Source organism: Orcinus orca, chromosome 3, assembly GCF_937001465.1.
Source record: "Orcinus orca chromosome 3, mOrcOrc1.1, whole genome shotgun sequence".
NCBI lineage: Eukaryota > Metazoa > Chordata > Mammalia > Artiodactyla > Delphinidae > Orcinus > Orcinus orca.
Genome location: NC_064561.1, coordinates 112,232,044 through 112,256,433, shown reverse-complemented (window position 1 = coordinate 112,256,433; position 24,390 = coordinate 112,232,044). Strand labels below are relative to the sequence as shown.

The 24,390-nt window shown below is 38.0% G+C and overlaps 1 long non-coding RNA gene across 1 annotated transcript in view; it reads left to right on the top strand.

The window, feature by feature from the left end:
* LOC117195725 (uncharacterized) overlaps positions 1–20,200 on the top strand; it is a 45,378-nt gene extending 25,178 nt beyond the window's left edge. Inside the window, exon 4 of the long non-coding RNA XR_004475523.2 lies at positions 16,111–20,200. This is a non-coding gene — a long non-coding RNA (uncharacterized LOC117195725). The remainder of the gene's footprint in view (positions 1–16,110) is intronic.
* Positions 20,201–24,390: the final 4,190 nt, after the last annotated feature.

Sequence of the window (24,390 nt, the reverse complement as noted above, 5' to 3'; positions counted from 1 at the left end):
CATAGGATATGGCAAACCAGATCTTTTCAGTGCCTAAGATTTTTAGTTAGGCATGTTTAAAGTACCATTGATTTTCCACAGTCATCAGAAATATTATTAATGAATAATATTATAGTTGTTTTGTCTGACTTCCTATTGGAATATGGCAGGTATAAGAGGGGTCAATGAGGGAGAGAAGTTAGGCCTATTATTAATCACTGGTCAGTTAAGAATATAGATCAGAACAATGTTTAACTATTTTTATTAGAAGGGCTTTGAATATAATAAGTAGAATTGGCGTCAGTTAAAAAAAATAAATAGATCTTCGCTTAGACCTTTGAAAGACACTTTTTTATTTAAGTAGATGTTAAAATGTACTTGTTAATCTTACACCTCATAGTCCCCTTAAGAGAGGTTTGAATAAAGAAGTATTTTAGGTTCTGGCTTAAATATGAAGATGATTTTTAGTGTTCCCAGTGGCCAACAAATATAATGATTATCATTCCCAGAATGGTACTGTCTTCAGACTGTCTCAGCTGAATTCTTTCTGAGTGACATTTCTGTTATCCATATCGTTCTTGTTAAGGATTCAATAATGACTAGGTTAATTAGAGATAGGTAATCTTACCTTATATTAATCATCCTTTTGTCAGAATAAATTAACCTTTTTAGCTTCTATTTTGTGGAATTCCCAGCCTCTGCAGACTCTCTTCTTGAGGCATTAGTCTCATAAAATTTTAAACTCATTTGAATTTAGAAATACCCATTACTGATAGAGTTATTACACTTGATAATCAGAGCTTTACTCTGAGATCACTGAAGGTAAGCCTAGTTCATGCACCTCACAGCCTTGTTCCTTCCTAGATGTGTGATCTGGGGAAATTCAGTGATCATCTCTGAGTCTTCATTTCCTGACTCAGAGAATAGGGATAATTATAGCCACCTTAAGTTGTGGAGATCAAATGGGATAACACCTACAGTAGATTCTTAATGCCCTGCTGAAATGTTTGAGATTATTTTGAAATGTGATCAAGTCAGAGGACTTTACTTTTTCCAGTGTTGGTCTTAACTGACCCCTGATATCATGGAGTCTTTTTCACTGGATCCCCTGTATCATTGGCAGGGAGAAAAATCATGGTAAAATGTTGTGTGAGAGAGTATTCTGACCACTTGTGGCTCCCACAATTCTTTGGTATGTGTGTGGTCCAGGGAGCAAATGTGTCAGTCCATCAAAGATTAGAGCTTGGGCCATCTGTGGTAGAGGTCCATGGCACCCCGTGACAAACACACTGAAAACTAGCATGCATTGAAATAAATCTATTAACAATGTACATATAAGTTCATCTGCTTTTAAAAGACAGAATTTGCAGTGAATTTCATCAGAGGTAGTTTGGGATATATTGAAATATTTGGCTTTAATTAGAAAGCAGGAAAATATATCAGAACTAGATTCCGTTTGGAGAGGATTTGTTTATCCTTCTCATCTTGAGTTTGAGCCCCAAATCCTAAGTTTTGACTAGTTCTTAAATGTTTCTCCCAATTTGGGTAGAGACTTTGGCCTATTTAGATGTAGATGAAACTTAGTTCATGTTAGACAAGAGGGATGGTGGCCCATGCATATCAGGACCCACCAAAATGAAGAGCAGGGGCAAATAATGCTGTGTGTGTAGACAGAGGGTCACCACTAGTGGGTAAATGAGTACTTCATGAGGTGGAGGAAATCCCATTCGTTGGAGTTTCTCTTGGGCAAAGAATGTATGTATTTAGAAAAAAATGCTTTGATAAACTACTTGGGAGTAGTTGTCAGAACCCGCCTTCCTCCCCCTACCATTAAGGGAGCATCATTGCCTTCCACATAGGGCCCTTTGTTTTGGTCACTTCCCTAAAGAGTTGGTAAGTAGGTTTGGAGGTAGAATTTAGGAGAGGGCTGAGTTCTGGGGTATATTTGAGGAGAATGGAATATGAGTTTCTGAGGAATACTGGGAGGAGTGAAGAGCCAGCTTACCGGACCCTTTAGAGAAGGAGTAAAGGGAAGTAGCCACTAGGTTAAAAGAAAGACTTTGAAAAACAAAAATGTTTAATGAGGGATTTTTAAAATTAATTTTTTAAATAGAAGATAGAAACACATGTTTCAGCAGAAGTATAGAAACACAGACCATAAAGTTTCCCTAATATCCTGGTACCTCAGTGCTCACCCCTCTCTCCACCAGCTAACCACTGTTATTGTTTTTTTATGTAAGCTTTCAAATTTCTTTACACACATAAAAGCAAATATGAATATTGCTTTTTATTTTCCTTCTGTGCTTTTTTTAAACACCGAATTTAGCTTACTACATACATTGTTCTGTACCTTAATTTTTTCTCATTATACTGTATATTTTGGACATCTTTCCTATCACCACATAGAGAGCTTTTTAGTTCTTTTTATTGTCTCACTGTATTCCATTTTATTGATATATCATAATTAATTGAACCTATTTGTGGACATTGGGTTATTTCCAATGGTTTGAATTTACAATATTGAGTACACTTATATAGAGCTTATTTTGCATTAGCACATGCATACCCACAGAATAAATTTCCAGTGTTGGTATTGTTGGACAACATATATGATATATGCAGTTGGAATTTTGATTGACATTGCTACATTTCCCTCTTAAGGAGTTGTACCAATTTATACTCCCGACAGAAATAAATGAAAGTTCCTGTTTTCCCAAATCTTTGCCAGCACAATATATTGTCAGACTTTTACATTTCCACAAATCTGGTAGGTAACAAATGGCATCTTGGTGTCTAGGTTCAATTCTCAAGTTCAATTTTTCAAAAATTTCAAGCTATCTCAAACTTACAGAAAAGTTGCAAGTACAAAAAACTTTTTTTCCCTATTTAAGAGTAAGTTGCCAACATGATATCCCTGCACTCTGGAAAACTTTAGGGTATATATTTTACAAACAAATACATTCTTTTTGTAACCAAAATAAAGCCATCAATCTCAGGGCATTAGCTTTGATACATTACTACCATCTAACCCTCAGACTCCATTTATGTTTTGCTCATTATCTGTAATACGTTCTTTATGGCAAAAATATCCAGTGAGAATCATGTGTTGTGCTTAGCTGCTGGGAGTCTTTAACCTCTTTCAATCTGAAATGGTTCCTTCTGTTTTCTTTACCGTGATACTTTTAAAATTATAGGGTAGATATTTTGTAAAATTTCTCTTAATTTGGGTTTGCCTGATGTTTCCTTTTGACTCAATTCAGATTATACATCTTTGGCAGGGATATCACAGAAATGATGCTGTGTTCTCATTGTAACCTATCAGATGGTGTATAATTTTTTTTTAAATTAATTAATTAATTTTTGGCTGTGTTGGGTCTTCGTTTCTGTGCGAGGGCTTTCTCTAATTGTGGCAAGTGGGGGCCACTCTTCATCGCGGTGCGCGGGCCTCTCACTATCGCAGCCTCTCTTGGTGCGGAGCACAGGCTCCAAACGCGCAGGCTCAGTAGTTGTGGCTCACGGGCCTAGTTGCTCCACGGCATGTGGGATCCTCCCAGACCAGGGCTCGAACCCGTGTCCCCTGTATTAGCAGGCAGATTCTCAAACACTGTGCCACCAGGGAAGCCCAGATGGTGCATAATTTTGAATTATTGTATTAATGATGATGTTCATTCTGGCCATCTGATTGAAGTCATGGCTGCTAGGATTCTCCACTGTAAATTTAGTCTTTTCTTTTTGTAATAGGTAATGTTTTGTGGTAGGGTACTTTGAAATTATGTAACTATCTCTTTCAGTATTAAAATTTTGATTTATTAATTTGTTTCTTTTAGTTATATCACTATGGACTTATTAGTTTCTATTATGTTCAATGAATTATAATCTTTTATTATCATTATTTATTTTGTTGGTCAAATTATCCTAGATTTGGTCAGTGGGAGCTCCTTAAAGCTGGCTCCTCTGTCCTTTTGACTTATTTCCATCATTCTGTGAGCATTTCCTTATATTCTGATTCAGAGAGATGTCCCAAGGTCATCTTGTACTTTTTCTGACCCGGACTTGGAATTATTTATTTATTTATTTTTCTTTTTTTTTTTTTTTCGGACTTGGAATTATTAATTTCTTCAAGGAAGCTTTTAGTGGAGAATGGTGTTTGGAAGTCAAGATCTGGCGTTAGGTGTGCTCCTTCCTATTGGGGTGTCTCTGTTCCCAGGCCCTCTTAATAAACAGACACATATTTACATCTATATTTGTTTATTTACTTCTATATTAAAATTATGAGTCTATACCATACCTTCATATACCTATACCACACCACATGATTGATTTTAGTTTTCTCCCTTTCCATATTTTTAATTCCCTTCTCTGACAGTGAGAAAGCTAGCTCACGTTATCCTTACATATTTACTTACTTGATCGTTCCCCTGTGTGTAACGCATCTCACATCACTGCCTCTCTCCCACATAAAGACTTCCTACACTCCACGTGGGCTTTTTGTTTCCCCTTCCATATTCCCTCCCCCCATCTCCTGAGGAAGTTCTCTTCACTCCTCATTGGCTCCTCAAGCTTCTTGGTGTAGTTTTTTTTTTTTGTCCTATAAATTTATTTATTTATTTATTTATGGCTGCGTTGGGTCTTTGTTGCTACACGTGGGCTTTCTTTAGTTGTGGTGAGTGGGGGCTACTCTTCGTTGCGGGGCGCAGGCTTCTCATTGCAGTGGCTTCTCTTGTTGCGGAGCATGGGCTCTAGGTGTGTGGGCTTCAGTAGTTGTGGTGCATGGGCTCAGTAGTTGTGGCTCGCAGGCTCTAGAGTTCAGGCTTTGTAGTTGTGGTGTACGGGCTTAGTTGCTCCGTGGCCATGTGGGATCTTCCTGGACCAGGGCTTGAACCCATGTCCCCTGCATTGGCAGGCAGATTCTTAGCCACTGTGCCACCAGGGAAGTCCCTTGGTGCAGTTTTAATTTATATTCTTTTTGTTGTAGTTAGGCTGAGCAATTTTTAATGAAGAGTACCAATATAAACCCTATCTTCATTTCCCATACAAAATGTTCAGTAAAATCAACATTGCCCAATAGTATTTTTGTATGAGTGAATTATTTAGTAGTTCTTGAATCAGAGCTGAGTTTTATGTTCAGCTGCACAGAGTGAGTACAATTATTTAAATCATTTATTCATTTAACAAATTATCTGTTGAAATCACTGTACATTCCAGCCACTCTTCTAGACACTGAGGATCAAATGGTAAAAATGAGAGACAAATTGCCTTCCCTCATGGAATTTATATTTTTAATGGTGGAGTCAAATAATGAACAAGTTAACCTATCAGCTTAGAATGCAATTTCAAGTAGTAAAAAAGCTACAGAGAGAATAAAGCATAGTGACAGCATTTACAGTTACAGGTGCCAGAGCATCAGGGAAGCCTCAATGGGTACCCAGTGACAGAATGGAAAGAAATGTTTTGTGCATACATCCCCAAGGATCAGCATCTGGTGAATCACGTCTACCTGGAAAGAATAAGCCAATTTCTGGGTTTCAGAGCCTGGATCAGAGATCCAAACCACATAGGAGGAAAACTACTCAGTAGTCTGTGGACCTCTTGCTAATTAACCCTGGAGTCACTTCCCAGACCCAGGCCTGTGCAACACTGCCTGCTCAGCTTTAATTCTAATAAAAACATCAGAAACAGCAACTTCATAAGAAACCAAAAAAACTTTGTCTTAAAAACTTTTTAAACCTATTTCTCATCTTTAGGACATCATCCTTGCAAGTTAGAAGATATTACTTCCTTCTTACATATGAGGAAACTGAGACTTTTAAAGATTAATAACTTGCTCAGTATCATACAGCTGGTAAGACACTGAGCAGTGATTAATTCCAAAGCCCAGCTCTTTCAACTGTTGACAAGGGTCACACCCTTTCCTGTTCTTTTAGGGAAGTGCCTTGCAGAGGCAGCTCCACTATAAGGTAAACTAGGGCCTTAAAGGAGCCAGATTCTCTAGACTATGGGCCTCTTGCTAAAACTTAGTTAACATCCTCCTGTCATGTAGATCTGTTTCCATTTCAGTTACAATAGAATGTGAACAAATTTTTATTCACCTTTTTAGGCTGAACATTATCCTCTAGTGTCCAGAATCCAGGGTATATTAGATGGTTCGTTATATACTTGCAATAAACTAAAAGCATACATCCTTGTAAGATATAAAAATGCATAATATTATTTCACAGCAAGTGCAACTACCCCATCTGATACTCTTGTAAATGTGCATCTCTGAGCTGTATTGCACCAATGAGATCATAGATAAATTCAGCAAAGCCCTGATCACAGATCAGTTACTTAAATAGATTTATTTAGATTAGATATGAGAACTCAGTAATTAAACTGTAATGGTGGTTAATATTACACTTGAAAGCATCAGATAATTGAAAAAAAGCAAATTGTTCACAATTGGGGACTGAATAAAATAATAATATTATACCCATCAAAAATCAAGTTCAAAAAAACACCACCAGGAGAGGTAATAAGAATCACTTTGTGTATAATGAGAAAGACATGTCACTGTGGAAGAATGGAATTTGCCTCATCTGTGCTTTAGGTGAAACCTGGGAGAGTGTAATCTTCCTGGTCATTGGCAATCACTTGGGAGTGCCTGCCTAGAATGCTGTATTGAGAGACTGTGAATCCTAATCAGGTCTCAGCAGCATAGAGTGCAGGGATTGAATACCTGATGTCTACCTTGGGAAGGTGAATAAGGAGTGGTGGCTTTCCTTTTGCCTGGGGCTACACAGGCCCTGAAGCCACCGCCAAGCCTCTTTCTGGAGCTAACTCTGCAGCTCTTTCCTTGTGGTAACTGCAGAACACAATGAAAATAAGCTTGAGACCTAGAAATGCTGGCCACCCAAATTTACTTTAACTTATAGTCAAATAGCTTAGTCTAGCACCCACCACCCTATGAGAAGAGTTTGTCAGTATACTTGTCCTGTTAAAGGGAAAGAGCTGGAGGAGTCTCCGGTGCTGGGGAAAAGGAAATCAAGACTGTGTGAGGAAATGGCCTGAGAGATGGAAGTATTGCTAGGGTCTTCAACAGCTGTGCCCTCTACAGGCCAGTACCAGTGCACCGGTTACAGCCCCACAAGAGAGGCATGTGGAATTGGAAAGGAATTCTGCTTAGGAAAACAAAATCACGCCAGAAATAGTAGCAGTTGGTGAAATGAAAAGAATCACTTGGCAGTATCTTTTTCAACACAGAAGCATAATGATTAAATTAAGTACATTTCTGAAGCATAAAACTGAAAATTAAGATAGGATATTGCAATATTTCAAATCTTTTCTGAATTCTGACTCTCCTGTCTATGAAACCTCGAACCCCAGTTCCTTATCAGTAAAGTGGAGATAATAATTACCCTTGTGGGTGATCAGGGAAACCCACTGAATGATTTCATAGAAATGGAACACTACACAGCCATTGAAAAAAAGGAATGATCTCCAAGATATGTTGCTGCTTGGAAAAAAGCAAGGTGCAGGACAGTATTACTGTATGCTTGCATTTTTAAAAAGGAAGTATAAGCACATGTATACTTGTATACTTTGGCTTCCAGTGTGGTAAGAGAGAACTCTGTTATCAGTCTGAGATTTTCCTCCTTGTAGAACCTGCTCTTTCTGCCTGAAGTCATGTACCATTTTCTATTAATGATTGGAGTTCAGAGATTTCATCATGATATACTAAGTGTTTTCCCTCATCGCTCCAGCCTAGAACCTGGTGAGATATGTACATTTTTTGGAGTGATACTCAAGAAACTGTTAGTACTTGGTGAGGGGCAAAATGAGTGGTCCATAAGCCTCATTTTCACTATGTACCTTTTTCTTTCTTTTTTTTTTTTTTTTGTGGTACACGGGCCTCTCACTGTTGTGGCTTCTCCTGTTGCGGAGCCCAGGCTCCGTACGTGCAGGCTCAGCGGCCATGTGGCTCACGGGCCCAGCCGCTCCGCGGCATATGGGATCTTCCCGGACCAGGGCACGAACCTGTGTCCCCTGCTTCGGCAGGCGGACTCTCAACCACTAGGCCACCAGGGAAGCCCTCACTATGTACCTTTTTGTACTGTTTGAAATTTTAAATCATGCATGTGTACTTTTTAATTGCAAAGAAAAAGTTCAAAATTAAGAATATATAGAGGTAAATATTCACTCAGGGCAGACATTTTTCCAAAATATTGTTTCACCTATTGAAATAGAAAATTTTCATTGGTAAATTATGAAAGTGAGCTACTGCTAACAGAATGATCCTTAGGAATTCCAATAGATATGCTTGAATACTGAAATCTATATAAAATTATCTGTAGTCAATCATGATCTATAACAATTTATGGTATGTTATGGTGAAATATTTGTTGGATCTCATTTTAATCCTCATCTTTAATTCAGTAATTTGGATTAGAAGTGTATTCTAATTAATTGAAACTAAATCTTAATAGTAACTTATTTATCATTTATAAAGCCTGTGACACATTTCAGCCAATAATAAGCATAGACTTTTAAAATAGCATACGAGCAGCCAACAGCTGGCTTTAAAATGAATAACAACATGTAACTTTCTTGTTTATTAAAATCATGTGTATTCATTTTAGAATATTTGGAAATTGTAGAAATAACAAACATGTCCCCACCCATAAAATTTCTATGTGGTACACCTACTTCTGTGAGTGTGTTTTCTTCCAGCCTTTTTCCTCTTAGTTTTTATAAATTGCATAAGAAGTTGCTGGGAAGGTAGTATATGGGAAAGTTTTTGCTTCATTTTCACTCCCAATTCCACTCTTTGTGCTTCTCCTGGATGTAACTGAGAAAGCTGAGTGCAGGTAGGGTGTGAGGCCAGTGGCTGAGTGGGCAGAGGAGAGCCAGAAAGCAGTGGTTTCAGGGGAGACTTCGGACCCTGGGGTACAGGGTCAGTCCAGGCTTAGCATGAGTAAACCCAGTCTCCTTGGTTTCTAAAGTCAAGAAGGAGTTGGGGCTCAGAAGCCAGAGGGAAAATCAGGCAGAATATTCAGTGAAATAGAGCTTTTGGATGGAGAAAAAGGAAATCCTGAATTCAAAAATAAGAAGAGCACCCAAGGAAATAAACATGCAGCACAAAAGAGGCTTTCTGGAGCCAAAAACAAAACAAAACAAGCAAACCAACCAAATAAATAATTTATTAGAAGAACTTGGGGAGAGGGTGCTCATTGTTGAAATCTGAAATTGTCTGAAAATCGCACCAAGACATTTCTCCAAGTGCAGAGTAAACAAAGAGCTGGGAATCTGAGAAAAGCAATTAGATACCTAGAAAATGTGTCCAAAAGGTCTAACAAGTGAATAATGGTAGTTCCAGAAGAGGAAAAAGGAAGTCAGACAGTAATTAAACAAACGAAGTCAGTTTCCATAAAATGAAAGAAATGAGTGTGCAGATTATAATATCTCACCAGGTTCTAGGCTGGAGCAATGAGGGAAAACACTTAGTATATCATGATGAAATCTCTGAACTCCAATCATTAATAGAAAATGGTACATGACTTCAGGCAGAAAGAGCAGGTTCTACAAGGAGGAAAATCTCAGAGTGATAACAGAGTTCTTTCTTACCACACTGGAAGCCAAAACACAGTGGAATAGCATCTATTGGCACTTGTACTTCTTAAATGCCTTAGAAATATTACTTATGCTAATTCATTTATTCTTCACAACAGCCCTGTGAGGTAGGTATCATTTTAATCTACATTTCACCAGTGAGGAAACTGGGGCACAGAGAGGTTAAGTAATAGGACCAAGGTCTTACAGTTAGAAAGTGACAGGCAGGACTCAACAAAAGCGGTCTGGCTCCAGTGGCGCCTTGCTTTTTCATCACAAGTTGGGTCTCAAATGGGATATCAGATTTAAGGAAGATGCATGGGAAAGAGTCTAAGCAAACAGCCGATGAACTAGAAGAGAAAAGAAAGCAATGAGCCATGGTGTGTGTGTGTGTGTGTGTATATGTATGTGCGTGCACCTGCACTTCTCCCCCAACCCCGGCTTCTCTCTCATTCTCTTTCTCAGCAAATTCTCCCTTTGTGGACAATGGTTCATCTCACTGCCACCGCAGGTGGAAGGGAAAAAGGGAAAACTTGGAATTGATTGTTCTGACTTGAAATGATCATAAGAATGTGAAGTATTTCTCAGGGAATCAGGGTTTTGTGTTAAAATTTATGCTGCTAAGTGATAAAGTATACACCTATTTTATTAAGTTCATTCCTCAGTCTTTTTGAAGATGGAGTTGTAAATGTTCTTGTAATTTACACTTCACCTATAGAAAAAAAATTCAGATAATGAGTGATAAAAGTTAGATAAGGCTTTGTTCTTTGAAAATTTCCTAATGCTGGGAAAGAATACAAGCTCAGAATCAGATCCTCACACATATAGAAAATTGATAAATGACAGAGATATTATAAAAATCAAGGAGAAAAGGATGCACTGTTTCATAAATGATGCCACAACAATTCTTGGCCCATATGGAAAAAAAATTAGATTTTTATCTAACATCATACTCAAAAATATATTTTTGGTCCATTAAAGTCTTCAATGTGAATGAAAAACTTAAAAAATTTTAGAATAAAATATAAAGAAGTATCTTTATGCCCTCAGAATAGTGATTATTATTTTAAACAAGACACAAGATATAAAAAGTACAAACCATAAAACAAAGAGATGAAGCTGCCTGGTAGGTATTCCTCCTCATATTACTTTATGTACATTAAAAAAGCATTAAAAAGGAAGAAAATGAAAATGAGCCACAGATGGAAAGATATTTGCAGTGCTTATTACTGACTTTCAAAGGAATGATATTCCAGATGTACAAAGAATCCTACAGAATCAATAATAAAGACATCAGCAACTTGATAGAGAAATAGGTGAAGATATGAAGAGGCATTTCACAGAAGAGAAAAACTTAATGGGCATTAACACAAGAAAAGATGCTTAACCTCACTTGTAATCATGAAAAAGGAAATTCAAACCTCATTGCAACACTATTTCACTCTCATCAAACTGGCATAAAATTTAAAAATTTCATTTAAAAAAAGTTTTGGTGAGGAGGAGAAACAGAAAGAATTCACACTGCTAATGAGAGGCTGTGTCAGGTCAGCGATGTACCTTGAAATGTGGAATTCAGACAAAGTCTTGCATATGTGTATGAGAAGACTGGGGCAAGAAGGCTGATTACAGCATTGTTCGTAAAATAAGTATGGAAAAATATCAAATTCCAACAATAGAAGAGTGGGTAAGTAAATAGTATGTGGTAGAAAATCTGAATGACCTATAGTGTCATATGTGTCAATTTGTAGCTAAATACCAACATTATATTGGATGAAAAAGCAAAATGGGGAAGCATCTGTACATTAGAATACTATGTGTATAAAGTTTAATAATATGCCAAATAATATTGTACATTGTAGGTGCTTATATAAGTAGTAAAGATATAGCAACATGCAGGATCATAATGATAAACATCAAATTAAGATAGAGTTTATCTCTGGGATGGGATTAGGGTGTGTGTGGAGGTACACAGGAAATTTAATTTTCTGTTTCATGTTTTAAACTCGGGTGGGGGTGCTTAGCTATTTCTGCTGTTACTGTCTGTATGTTTTGATAGGCCTGACAATTTTTACGTTTAAAATACTCTTGGTATTTTTTAAAAACATATGGCAGCAGGCATTTTCCAAAATGATGCATAACATTATAATGAACTTGATTGGATGTTGGATTTTTATTCATCTTTTAAAAATTAAGGCATCTGTCAATTTATTTGCAGTGGAGAAGAATGCCCTGTATAAAGAAATATGATTTTAAAGTTAATGCAACAAAGCTTTTATTTTTTTAGAAAAATAAAGCATTATTTTACCTCAAAGGAAAACACTGTGATTTAGAGTTAGGTTAAAACTACTTGAAGATAAAAAATATACTCATGGTTTCAATAACTCCTGATAAATACTTGTAGTCTAATCTAAGTAATGCCTTCTTTCTCCAGAGTTACACACCTATAAATAACTAACCATTTAGTGCTTAAGTAGTATTGTTTTCATAGACGTTGTGGTTGAATGGGTCACAATGAAAGTAAAAACACAAGTGAGATTAGCATTATGTAAACATGATTAGTTTGCTGCATTCCCCTGGGGTCAAGTCTACTAGATGAAGGTTTAAGTGATAGCCCCAGAACAGTGGAGGATGTTGAAATACTTTCTAATTGCCTAGTTATAACTTTGTTTATATAGCATTTTTTTCAAGATCTATGGAACATTTTGATGTGTCAGACATTTAAGAACTCTGTTTTTTTCTGGTTTTTTTTTTTGTTTTTTTTTGTGGCACGTGGGCCTCTCACTGTTGTGGCCTCTCCCGTTGCGGAGCACAGGCTCTGGACCACAGGCTCTGGACCACAGGCTCTGGACGCGCAGGCTCAGTGGCCATGGCTCACGGGCCCAGCCGCTCCGCAGCATGTGGGATCTTCCCAGACCGGGGCATGAACCCATGTCCCCTGCATCGACAGGCGGACTCTAAACCACTGCGCCACCAGGGAAGCCCAAGAACTCTTTATTTTACAAACCATTAGAAGAAAACCTTCCTGGATAGGGAGGTGGGAGGTATCAACGGGGGGAGAATAGGTTTATTTATTTATTTTAAATTAAAAAAATATTTTTTGTTGGAGTATAGTTGCTTTACAATGTTGTGTTAGTTTCTACTGTACAGCAAAGTGAGTCAGCTATACATATACATATATCCCCTCTTTTTTGGATTTCCTTCCCATTTAGATCACCTCAGAGCATTGAGTAAAGTTCCCTGTGCTATACAGTAGAGGTGTATTTTTATTTATTTAAACAAATAAATTTATTTATTTATTTTTGACTGCGTTGGGTCTTTGTTGCTGCACGCGGGCTATCTCTAGTTGCATCGAGCGGAGGCTACTCTTCGTGTGGTACGCGGATTTCTTATTGCACTGGCTTCTCTTGTTGCAGAGCACAGGCTCTAGGCGCGTGGGCTTCAGTAGTTGTGGCACGTGGACTCAGTAGTTGTGGCTCACGGGCTCTAGAGCACAGGCTCCGTAGTCATGGCACACAGGCTTAGTTGCTCTGCAGCATGTGGGATCTTCCCGGACCAGGGCTCAAACCTGTGTCCCCTGCATTGGCAGGTGGGTTCTTAACCACTGCGCCACCAGGGAAGCCCAACAGTAGAGATTTATTTTTAAGGTTCTCTTTTTGGTTTCTTTCCACCATGCCTCTCCTTTTCCTCTGTCTGCATCCTAATCCAGGCCCCCGTATCTTTCTGAGTTACTGCAGGTCATTCTGGATGTTCTTTCTTCTAGGCTCCCCTTCCACCTCCACACCCCAATTCTAGTTGGCCCTCTACTCAAAGATGTACAGTAGTTACTGGTTGCCAACCAGGTGAAATTACTCAGCTTTGTTTTGAAGATGTGCTCACTTTCTCATTCATCTCAATTTGGACTCTCTGTATTCAGGTCAGTTACTCACAGAAGCTGGCTTGTGACAAAGTTTTCACTGGCCCATAGTAAAATGATAAAAATATGGAAAATGTGGTTAGAGTAGTATACTCAAAAAATTTGAGATTATTTGTCCTGCTTTTTGTGATAAAATGTTCATTTTTCATAAAATGCTGGTAGTTGATGGCAGAATTTTAAAAAACATCTTCCTTGGGAAAAGTACAAGTTGGCAACTTTGATGGTTGCCTTCTTCCCACCTCCCTACTCCTCTACTTCTCCCCACCATAAAAACACAACACAGATACACACACACACACACACTCTCTCTCTCTCATTCTCACTCACACACAACATACTTATTCTGTTAAATTTTTTTTGTTTTTGCAAGTCAGGGAAACAATGATCTTAGTCGTTTTACATAATTCATAGTCAACAGTTGTTTATTCCCACTTCTGTGTCCTTTCTCATGGTCATTCCCATTGTCTCAAATGTCCTCCTGATACATCAATACAAATTCTACACTTCCTGTAATACTCAGATAAATCTCCTCTCCTTCAGCTAGTTTTCTTTATCACTTTGTGACAGTTTTATTTTATCACTTTATTTATTGGCATGGATATTGGTTGTCATAAGAATTTTGTTTTTTAAATATGTCTTTTCTATCCAACCAGTTTTAATGCCTGTGAAAGAAAGACCTTTTGCATTTCTTTAACACTAGGAAGATTTGGTAAGGCCATAAAAATTCATATAAGATGTTTTATATTATAGAGTGATGTAATAGTTATGATTTGCATATAGTGTCTCTTCACCATGTATTTCCAGCTTTCGGCTTTATAGGTCTCCTGGTGTTAGTTGTATCCATGTGACTGGTTTTGGCCAATGAGATGTGAATGAAAGTAGAGTGTTACTTCCGGATGGAAGCTTTTGAGCAACTGTAGGAATATGCCAATTGGCAATTGATCCCTAGCTTGGGTCCTAGAACGAGTTTGATGCGAAAGAGAGCCCCAAACAGCCTGCAATGGGCTTGTAGTGTGAGCAAGAAATAAACCTTTGTTTCTTAATGCACTGAGATTTTGGAGGTTGTAGGTAATAGCACAACTTAAGCTATCAATACCGATACAAACTTTAGTTAAAAAAAAAGATAAAATTTCTAATTTTCTTTACTAATAATTTAAAAATTCATTTATAATGTTAAATATCTACAGTTTCAATATATTCTATTTCTTATATTTAAAAATAAAGAAGAGAATATTGAAACCTGAATTATGGTAATGAGATCAATACCAAAGTCTCAAAATCTCATAGTATCATCCAGAAACATGTAGATTGGATTTTAAAATATACAATGGAACATTGAAAGTGTCAAGTTGAAAACTAAGATACATATGAGGAAGAAGATTCATCTGTAGATTAAAATATTAACAGCAAAGCGAGAATCTGGTAAGATTGCATAAAGGAGTCTTGACCCTTAGGAAATAATTTCCCCTGACTCTTCAAGGTGGTGGTGTATGTAACCACAAAAGTCAGTAAGCACAATAGCCCAGAGATGGAAACAACCTAAGTGTCCATCATCGGATGAATGTATAAAGAAGATGTGGCACATATATACAATGGAATATTACTCAGCCATAAAAAGAAACAAAATTGAGCTATTTGTAATGAGGTGGATAGACCTAGAGTCTGTCATACAGAGTGAAGTAAGTCAGAAAGAGAAAGACAAATACCATATGCTAACACATATATATGGAATTTAAGAAAAAAAATGTCATGAAGAACCTAGGGGTAAGACAGGAATAAAGACACAGACCTACTAGAGAATGGACTTGAGGATATGGGGAGGGGGAAGGGTAAGCTGTGACAAAGCGCCAGAGAGGCATGGACATATATACACTGCCAAACGTAAGGTAGCTAGCTAGTGGGAAGCAGCCGCATAGCACAGGGAGATAGATCAGCTCGGTGCTTTGTGACCACCTAGAGGGGTGGGATAGGGAGGGTGGGAGGGAGGGAGAGGCAAGAGGGAAGAGATATGGGAACATATGTATATGTATAACTGATTCACTTTGTTATGAAGCAGAAACTAACACACCATTGTAAAGCAATTATACTCCAATAAAGATGTTAAAAAAAAAAAAAAATAGAACTCAGGCCCACCGGACCTACTGAATCAGAATCTGCACTTTTACAATCTCCCCAGTGTACCCATGAATAATTGAAAGGTACATTCCTACCTCGACGTGTCTTTTCTGTCTGAGAAATACACACATTTTATCCAATTTGATATAAATAGAACACTCAAAAATGCAAAAAAAAAAAAAAGTCAGTAAGCAAATGGCTCACCTTCTAGACCTAAATTAACTTTTGAATGCTGTTTTGTTTGCCTGCTACAAAGATTTTTGGGACCTTGGCGCCATCTTCTGGTCAAATACCAACTTTTTGGACTTCCTTTTGTGACTTTTCAAGAACTACTGTGATTATACTTTCTAATAAGTACCATTAAGTAAATAAGTAAAAGTCTTTCAAATATAAATTTCAAGAACTTATGCACATAAAACAAAGACATATTTCTGTACGATATAAGCTACCTATATTTATATGACCGAGTTTCAATCATGAGTGAGTTTTTTAATATTTGTATTTGATTTATTTTTCAGAACCTTACACAGAAAACTGCCACCTTTTTCTTAATATAAAGAAGACTCTTTTCCAAAAAGAATTCAAATTTGTCTGTGTTCGATAAGATTTAAGTTTATTTTATGACATTTCTGTAAAAGCTTGAGCTAGGGGTGGGGTGGGTGTGTGTGTGTGTGTGTGTGTGTGTGTGTGTGTGTGTTTTATTTCAGAAATTATTTTTAAAATACAAGAAAGAGAAGGGGCGGGGGCTGCAAATAACTTTGTTAATTGTCTGCATTGTATTCAGCCTTGTGCTAGATGCTTTCAGGAGATGGTCTCATTTACTTCCCACCCTTACCCCTCAGGTTAGGCAGTGTTGCCTCAGTTTTATTGCTCAAGAAGTAAGTCTAAAAGGTTAAGGACATAAATGCTAATGTTTTGGGAGAAAGCAACTTTATTTTAATAGAATGATTACAATTGCTCATTTATTAAGCTGTGCCAGAAAAACTGAATTGACAGATTTTTTTTGGTCTTTTTTCTTTTGTAGGACTGATTTTTGTCATTGTTAATTAGATTAGGTAGATATTTGGTTTAATTCTATTTTCAGGATAATGAAAGGCACAGGGTTGTTTGTGTTCTTCCCTATTACACTTTTGTTCACTGCTGTCTCCAGTATCTAAAGGGAGTGGCAACATTAAGTGTAAAGTAGGCATTCAATTTCTATTTCAAAAGAAAGAGAAAAAGAATGTGAGACATATATATAATAATATTATTATTTTATATATTGCTATCAATATTTTATATATATATATATATCAATAGAAAGAGAGAGAGAAAGAGAAAGGAAAAGAAGGGAAGGCAGGAAGAGAGAGGAGATAATCCTCTACTTGGCATATAAAAGGCTTCAGTAAAAAAATAAAAAAAGATACAGTAAGAAGTTTCACCCATGGCATTGGGGTGTTGTGGACTTGGGGTGGTGGAAGGTTAGCACTTATTGGAATTTGCTATATGCCATGCACTGTTAAGCACATTATACCCATAATTTCATTAGTCCTAAAACCAACCAAGTGAGCTATTTATTATTATTTCCATTTTTACAAATGAGAAAATTGTACTTAGTGTGGTTAAGTAATTTACCCAAGGTCACACAGCTCACAAGTGGCACAGTCAAGATGTAAATCTATATCTGTCTGACTTATAGACATATTTTTTAATGGGCTGTTTACCTATTCATTTAGCAAACATTTACTGAATCTATATCACTATATCTATATTACTATATCACTCTTGTCAGATAATCTCATTTCTTCTCATACCTTGCAATATCACATGTAAGGTAAATACTCCCGAAGTATTTCTTCATATACCCAGATGCCTTTTTGACATTCCTTACTCTGCCATCTGTACATACTTTCACCTAATATGTAAGATCAAATTCTAGATTTTAGCCCCCAATTTGTCTTTTCCTGGGTCTCCATTTCCTCTGCAGATTATACAACTATCGATATAGTTAATAAAATCATAAAATTGGGAGTCATCCTTAACTCTTTTCTTTTTTAAAAACTCTCAAATCCTAATCTCATGTTTTACAAGACTTTATAAGGCCTGTCCACTACCCCCATCTCTACCTTTATTTCTCTCCTGCTGCTTATCTGCTAGTCATATGGGCATTCTGGAAGTTTTGAGAACAAATCAAGCTCTTTCTTTTTTTTTATTACATTAAAAATTTTTTTTAATTTTATTTATTTATTTTTTGCCTGTGTTGGGTCTTTGTTGCTGTGCATGGACTTTCTCTAGTTGCGTCGAGCGGGGGCTACTCTTCATTGTGGTGCGCGAGCTTCTCATTGCAGTGGCTTCTCTTGTTGCAGAGCATGGGCTTTAGGCTCACGGGCTTCAGTAGTTGTGGCACGCGGGCTCAGTTGTTGTGGTGCACGGGCTTAGTTGCTCCACAGCATGTGGGATCCTCCCAGACCAGGGATCGAACCTGTGTCCCCTGAGTTGGTGGGCGGATTCTTAACCACTGCACCACCAGGGAAGTCCCAAGCTCTTTCTTACAAAAGGATTTTGCATTTGCTATCATCTTCCTGGAATGCTTCCTTCATCTTTTCTCTCAGGTCTCAGCTTAAATGAAACCTCCTCAGAGAAATTTGGTCCTGACAAACCATAATTAAAAAAAAAAATTTTCTAACTAGGTCCTTGGTTATTCTATCATAGCACTCTACTCATTTTCTTCCTAGTACTTGGAATGGTGTAGAGTTAATTTACTTTGTTTACTTGTTAAATGTGTCTCCACAATAGACTGTAAACTCTTTGATACATTAAATCTGGTTCTTTGCTGCAAACCTGTGACCTAGCACTGGGCTTGGTACCTAGAAGGTATTCGATGAATATTCGCTTAGTCAACAAATAAATAATTTTTGGTAGAACTTCTTGAATCCTGTCTGTGCATTCAGAATGTTTCTTTAAGACCCATAATGATATCCATTTTATGAACAGGAACACTTTTGTGTCTACCAGGATTTTGTCTTCAGCCTCTTCTATTTTCTCTCACAGCTCTCCATGGATTAGAGTCTCCTAACCTAACCCATTATCCCAGACATTTCTTTTAATTTTAGGCTGCTATTACTGTGAGTCTTCTGAATACAATACAGGTAACTTAAACATACTTTTTTCAAAGCCAAACTGTTATTTTCTCCCCAAACTTCGTTCTTTCTGTATACCAAGATCAGAGTCCACACAATTCACCCAGTCCACCAAGCTAGCAATGTGAGTCCTCTGGACTACTGCTCTACTTCATCCCACATCTGATCAAGGAAGTCCAGCCCACTTTAGCTCAGATATGTCTCTCAGTCTGATTGCTTATTTCACCTTTGCTGCCTGTGCTTTAGCACATGTCACACTCCATCTCAGAGACCTTTTATCTCTTTATTGTCTGCAGGATAAATTCTAAACATCTTCCCATAGCGTGCCATGCCATGCTTACCCTTTAAGAATTAGCTCACATATTATCTGTGTGAAGCTCCTTAGTGAATTTCCCTTCTGATATCCTATACTGCATTGTGCACACATTTAATTGAGCACTTATCATGTTGAATTGTTGTGATCTGTCCATTAAATTTTGGACTTTTAAAAGACAGTGTCTGATCATCTCCAGCATCTAGCAAGGTGCTTTTTGCATAGTTTCAGTTGGTGTTTAATGTCTGTTTTCAAAATGAATGATGATCAGTGAGGTCAGATGGGTTCCCCAAGGTAACATGCCTCTCTGTGGAAGATTGAGTTTAGGTTCTCTGATGCTTTTGCCTGCTGTAGTGTTGGCATAAAGAGGCACTTTGAGGAGAAGACTTTACACCCTTCTGTAATCTACAGCCTTTCTTCCATATTTATCAATCCCACATAAATTTACAGTGTAAAGGAAAATAACATGGTTATCTTGCAAACATAGGCCAAGACTAGCCCCACCTTCCAACCAGTTCACCTAAGTCCCCTTCTATAAAAATCACATTCCATACTTGCTTATTTAGATTGCATTACGTAGACTTCATAGCTGATTTAAATATGCAGATTAGCACAATGCACTTATGACTGATGAAAAACTGTCTGTGATTTACTAATTCATGTATTTTTTTAGTAGTCATCAGACATGAGATTACTCTGACAAAAGAACAGGTTAATGACAAGTCTGAGGTCAATTTGTATCACTTGGATATTCATGTACATGTTCACTACATTTAATAACTCATTAGTAACTCCAGCATAGATCAGTAGACTAAAATGGAAATACACTGTTTTTCAAAACACTAGGGCAGTTTTTGTGTTAGATTGGTTATTAAATACTATCACATGAAATTCTTGCAAATTGAATGTTATCTCCCATGGGATTTTATAAATGTTTGTTAAATAACTTCATAGTCTGAAACAGGGGCTGGCAAACTGGCCACTGGGCCAAATACAACCCACCTCCTGTTTTTGTATGGTTGCACACTAAGAATAGTTTTTGCGTTTTTTGTGGCCTCTGTTGTGGCCTCTCCCGTTGCGGAGCACAGGCTCCAGACGCGCAGGCTCAGCGGCCATGGCTCACGGGCCCAGCCGCTCTGCGGCATGTGGGATCCTCCCGGACCGGGGCATGAACCCATGTCCCCTGCATTGGCAGGCGGGCTCTCAACCACTGTGCCACCAGGAAAGCCCAGTTTTTGCATTTTTAAGTGGTTGAAAAAAATTGCAAGAAGAATGATATTTTTTAACACTTGAAAATTACATGAAATTCACATTTCAGTGTTCCTAAAGTTTTATTGAGACTCAGCCATGCTCATTTGTCTATGTATTGTCTATGGCTACTTTTGTGCTACAACTGCCCAGTTGAGCAGCTACAACAGGGATTGTAATGGCCCACAAAGCCTAGAAGTTTACTCTTTGGACCTTTACAGAAAACCTTTGCCTACCCTTGGTCTGAAATATAGCAGAGACTGTCCAAATCCCATCAGGTCCCACCCACCCCTGTAGTACAAAGTCCTTGTCACTGTTTGAGGGCTTTCTCTGGGCCTGAGCCCCCTTGCCTGGGTTCTCAGCAGGTTGGAAACAGCCACAAATCAACACCTTTGGGGAGTAGCTTTGCATCAGTGACTATTAATGGATAGATACCCAGGCTCCCTTGTCCCTCGACTGGGCATGTTCAATACTGACTGTCAGAGTCCTCTTTGGTTGCCCACAGTGTTAACTGCCTCAGTAAAACACCCTTCACTGACTTCTGCTCCACCACACTGTTTCCTGTGTTCTCCTTCCAGATCAACTAGTTGTACTAGAATCCTTGTTGTAGAGTGTGCTTCTGGGGGGAATCCAAACTAAGACAAATGTGAATTATTTGTGTATATATATTATTTAGGGTGTCACTTTGATATGTAAGCTACTCAGGTGTGATGAAAAATTTCTAAGCAAACATTTGGGCCATTTTTTTTTCTTACTACTAAAGGAAATGCAGGTTTTATTAATTGATAGTTTTATTCTGTATGACATATATCGGCCAAATTTATCCTGAAAGATGCAGTTTGATAATTTTCTCATATTTTTGAACATAATGCCTGTTCCAGGAGAGTGATTCTTGAAGTATTGAATTAATCTTTCATATTACAAAATCTTCCTTTTATCTTTTGTAAAATTTATATTTTCTCCTTTTATACTAATAAAACTTTTCTGCTTCCTCTTCAGAGAACTTCAGTCCAATTTTATTTTGCATCAATAATAGATGGAAGCAAACTCAGTATAAGAGGTGGCCAAGATAATTTTTTTCCATATGATAATTAGCTATAGGTTCAGAATGTTTAAAAAGAAATATTTCATAACTCTATGGAAGATGTCCATATTTTGTTCTTTGTATACCCCTCATATTTTTTTCCCTAGTGGTTAGTTAAAATTAATTAAATGTGTCAGACCTAAACCCCTGCCATTTATCCTTTAAGATTCTGTGGGTGTCTATTGCTTGAATAAAACTTTACCACTTAAGTTACATTGCCTGTTTTTATTTTCATTTGCTTAATGAACATAATATTTGATGCTCCTAAACTGTTTCAAGGAATAGAACACATGTTTAAGAGACTTAATGAAAAAACTCTGGGACTTTCCTGGTGGCACAGTGGTTAAGAACAGGGGTTCAAGCCCTGGTCGGGGAAGATCCTACATGCCGCGGAGCAGCTAAGCCTGTGCACCACAACTACTGAGGCTGTGCTCTAGAGCCCACAAGCCACAACTACTGAGCCTGCGTACCACAACTACTGAAGCCCACACACCTAGAACCCATGCTCCGCAACAAGAGAAGCCAGGGCAATGAGAAGCCCGTGCACCCCAACGAGGGGTAGCCCCCGCTCGGCACAACTAGAGAAAGCCCATGCACAGCAATGAAGACCCAACACAGCCCAAAATAACAAAAAAAAACAAACAAACAAACCCTGAGGAATAAAGTATTCTGTTTGTTTTCACCACATTAATGTTTTATTGTTTAAACAATTATACTGCCTCAAATTACTTTGATATTTTCCAGTTTTTACCTCTTTTTTAGTGTATATGTTAATGTAGTATATTGTTTAACAATTTTAGAGACATGGTTATATGAAAAAAAAGTTGAATTACGTTTAAAATACATTTTAAAGTTGCATTTAAAATACTACCATTTGTGTAAAAAAAGATACATATATTTGTATATACGGAGGATATATTTAGAACAATACAGGGGAAACTAGTGGCCACATTTTTCTTTGAGGATGGGAACGGGAGACCAGAATCAGAGGTGAAAGGGAGACATACTTTTCACTGTACACTTTTTACACTATTTGTGGGGTTTTTTTTTGACTGTTTATATGAATAACTTTAAAAAGGAAGTTAAAAAGAAATAAAAGAAAGAAGGAAGAAGGCAAACAAGGAGACTCTGGTGTTAGAGGGATCCAGGTTTGAATACCAGTTAAGCCACTTACTGACCACATGATTTTATTCACATCACTTAATCTCTCTGCTCTTATTTATAAAGTGCAGATAATACAATTATAATACATTCATAAAAGCACTTTGCACACTGCCTGGTACCTAGTAAGTCTCCAATAAATGGTATGTGACCATATGCATTATTAATATTTAAAGTAATCTTCTGCCCTGACTTCTACACAGAGTAGGTTTTTGTTTATCCACTCACTCAGCACATGTTTTCTGAGCATTGTCTTATTGACAGGTACAATAAGTAGCCTGGGAAGTCACACTGCATCACTTCTGCTCTACTCTGTTGGTCAAAGGAGTCATAAGATTCGAGGGGAGAGGCTGTAGACCACGTTTCAATGGGGGGAGTATAAAGAATTTGCTGTCGTCTTCAATCTACCTCAGTCTGCTTTTTGGTTGCAGATTATTTATATCCCTCTCACTTGCAAAATATACGTACCCCTTCCAAGGTTTTCTAAAATGTCATTCTACTACAGCATCAGCTCATAATCCAGGAGCTCTTTATCTAAATCAGATCCACATGTGGCTGAGGTTCCTCATGTTTGGTAACTTGGGTACAGTTCCTTGAGTTCAGATCCAGTTGCTCTGAAGACCTGTTCATTAAAGAGACTGATTATCTGTCCTCTTCCACACTGTTAACCCTCCCCACCCCCGAGCATACCTTGGTGAGACAGAGAGAGGATCACTGCAGAAGATGTTCCATTAAAAAGGGGGAGAACAAGGGCTTCCCTGGTAGTGCAGTGGTTGAGAATCCACCTGCCAATGCAGGGGATGTGGGTTCGAGCCCTGGTCCGGGAAAGTCCCACATGCCATGGAGCAACCAAGCCCGTGTGCCACAACTACTGAGCCTGTGCTCTAGAACCCGTGAGCCACAACTACTGAAGCCTGTGCACCTAGAGGCCATGCCCCACAACAAGAGAAGCCACCACAGTGAAAAACCCACACACTGCAACAAAGAGGAGCCCTTGCTCACTGCAACTAGAGAAAAAGCCCACGTGCAGCAACAAAGACCCAATGCATCCAAAAATAAATTAAAAAAAAAAAAAGTTAAAAAAAAAGGTGGGGGGAGAACAGAAGGCTTATACCCCTTAGTGATTATGGTAAGCAGAAAAAGGGCCCCCAAAGGTGTCTATGTCCTAATCTCCAGAATCTGTGAATATGTTACTTTACATGGCAAAAGGGACTTTGCAGGTGTGATTAAGGTTAAAGGACCTGAAATGGAAAGATTATTCTGGATTTTCCAGGTCACTTGAGCCACCTGAGTCCTTAGAAGTGGAAGAGGAAGAAGAGTGAGTCAGAGAAAGGCTGCTGCTGGCTATGAAGGTGGAGAATGGAGGCCATGAGCTAAGGAATGTGATGACCTCCAGAAATGGAAGGAAATGGCCATCCTTTTACAGCTGGAAATGGCCATCCTTTTACAGCTGGCAAGAAAATAGGAAACTCATTCCTATAATCTCAAGCTATTGAATTTTGCCAAACACCAGAATGAGCAGGAAACAGATTCTGTCTTAGAGCCTCCAGAGAGCCCTGCCAACATTTGGTTTTAGTCTGGTGAAAATTGCACCTGATTTCTGATCTAGAGAACTATAAGATCATAAATTTGTGTTGTTTCAGTTCAGTAAATTTGTGGTAATTTGTTATGGCAGCAGTGGAAAATGAGTCCCCTGATCAATAGCAATTCTGAAATCCAACTGGGCACAGGCTGCCAGTTCCTTGATCAGGCCCTGGCTCTGCCCTGGTTATACGTCTCTGTGCTCTTGGCTCCACACTCTAAGATCTTTGGTTCTGCCCTCTGTATCATCCTTCCTTTTCCATGGCCCATGTGGTAGTTGGGCAGACTAAAC